Here is a 2,500-nt window from a genome sequence, read left to right as displayed (position 1 = left end):
AGCAGATTCATCATGATAGCAGATTCATTATGATAGCAGATTCATCATGATAGCAGATTCATTATGATAGCAGATTCATCATGATAGCAGATTCATTATGATAGCAGATTCATCATGATAGCAGATTCATCATGATAGCAGATTCATTATGATAGCAGATTCATTATGATAGCAGATTCATTATGATAGGATTCATTATGATAGAAGATTCATCATGATAGCAGATTCATTATGATAGCAGATTCATTATGATAGCAGATTCATTATGATAGCAGATTCATTATGATAACGGATTCATTATGATAGAAGATTCATCATGATAGCAGATTCATTATGATAGCAGATTCATTATGATAGCAGATTCATCATGATAACAGATTCATTATGATAGCAGATTCATTATGATAGCAGTTTCATCATGATAACGGATTCATCATGATAGCAGATTCATTATGATAGCAGATTCATTATGATAACGGATTCATTATGATAGCAGATTCATCATGATAGCAGATTCATTATGATAGAAGATTCATCATGATAGCAGATTCATTATGATAGAAGATTCATCATGATAGCAGATTCATTATGATAGCAGATTCATTATGATAGCAGATTCATTATGATAGGGTCACCCAGACGGACCGATCATTGCGTTTGGTTCGACTCAGGGGCGTGAGAGGTAACATGTTTTAGCCTATGGAAAAGGGCTCCTCTCAAGGGGTTGATAACAGCCTTTAAGTAGAGGATGCACAGTTTAAGAGGAAGGTTCCTGGTTTGGTTCGACTCAGGGGCGTGAGAGGTAACATGTTTTAGCCTATGGAAAAGGGCTCCTCTCAAGGGGGTGATAACAGCCTTTAAGTAGAGGATGCACAGTTTAAGAGGAAGGTTCCTGGTTTGGTTCGACTCAGGGGCGTGAGAGGTAACATGTTTTAGCCTATGGAAAAGGGCTCCTCTCAAGGGGTGATAACAGCCTTTAAGTAGAGGTTGCACAGTTTAAGAGGAAGGTTCCTGGTTTGGTTCGACTCAGGGGCGTGAGAGGTAACATGTTTTAGCCTATGGAAAAGGGCTCCTCTCAAGGGGGTGATAACAGCCTTTAAGTAGAGGATGCACAGTTTAAGAGGAAGGTTCCTGGTTTGGTTCGACTCAGGGGCGTGAGAGATAACATGTTTTAGCCTATGGAAAAGGGCTACTCTCAAGGGGTTGATAACAGCCTTTAAGTAGAGGATGCACAGTTTAAGAGGAAGTTTCCTGGTGTGTGTGAGGCCGGACGGTTTAAGGTGTCAGCAGTCTTCAGTTCGGCTGGCGCCGAGCCTAACTATGTGAGCCGAATCTGAACGAGTGTGCTCTCATACTCCCTTAAAAGAATGTTGCTTGAAAAATGTGAAAAAGGTGGCAATAGTACTGTTGGTCCATTTTGAGATGAAGTATATTTCCTCAAAATAGTCTGAATTAATCTAAGATAACTCAAGAACTCACTTGATGATTTGCAGAGGAGATTTTAGTCTCGTAATTTTACATTTGTAATTGTATTTTATTTTATTTAACCTTTATTTAAGTGAGCAAGTCAGTTAAGAACAAATTCTTACATCTAACTAAGATGTTTGGTGCAATATTTCTCAATGAAAAAAATGCATGAAAACGAGTCATCTCTCGTTATTAAAGAATCATTGCTGTTGACCAATCACCAACGAAGGAGCTTCGGCTCGAACTTCAGCTTGCCTCCAGAAAGGCTGCGCCCAAACAGCCGGAAAACCCTCACTGAAGTCCAAAACAAACAAAACCCTCACTGAAGTCCAAAACAAACAAAACCCTCACTGAAGTCCAAAACAAACAAAACCCTCACTGAAGTCCAAAACAAACAAAACCCTCACTAAATGTCATCATAATATTTACACAAACTCTTCCGAACTGTTTCGGTTGGGAAGCATGCGGACGTCTTTGTCGAAATCATTTTTTTACTAAGAAACCAACTATTTGGGATCTTTGTCTCATCTGCAGGCCTGTGACGTGACTTTGTTTTAGCTTCAAAGTGGGTGACATGTCTTAAGAGGAAAAAAGTGCGGACATCAGAACTTTTTCAAATCCGGCTAGTCTCATGCAAAGAGATCACAGGCTTGACTAGTCAGATTTACGGGGGAGTGATCAACCGCGGCTCTATCCATGGTGCTGAATCTGTGCTATTGTTAATCTGTTTATTATACACAGCATCAGATATGCCACAGTAAGTGGGTTATCATAATAGAAAAACAGCCACAACCTTTCCAAGTCCCCCTGATAGCCAGGTACAATGGGAGAGAAAAGGACTTAACAAGCTGGCTAACATGTTTCAGTGGAAGGTAGACCTACACTAATGTTCACTAGGCTGGAATAATAACATGTTTCAGTGGAAGGTAGACCTAAACTAATGTTCACTAGGCTGGAATAATAACATGTTTCAGTGGAAGGTAGACCTAAACTAATGTTCACTAGGCTGGAATAATAACATGTTTCAGTTGAA

Source organism: Oncorhynchus gorbuscha, unplaced genomic scaffold, assembly GCF_021184085.1.
Source record: "Oncorhynchus gorbuscha isolate QuinsamMale2020 ecotype Even-year unplaced genomic scaffold, OgorEven_v1.0 Un_scaffold_3170, whole genome shotgun sequence".
Taxonomy (NCBI): domain Eukaryota; kingdom Metazoa; phylum Chordata; class Actinopteri; order Salmoniformes; family Salmonidae; genus Oncorhynchus; species Oncorhynchus gorbuscha.
Note: the sequence above shows the minus strand (reverse complement) of the source record.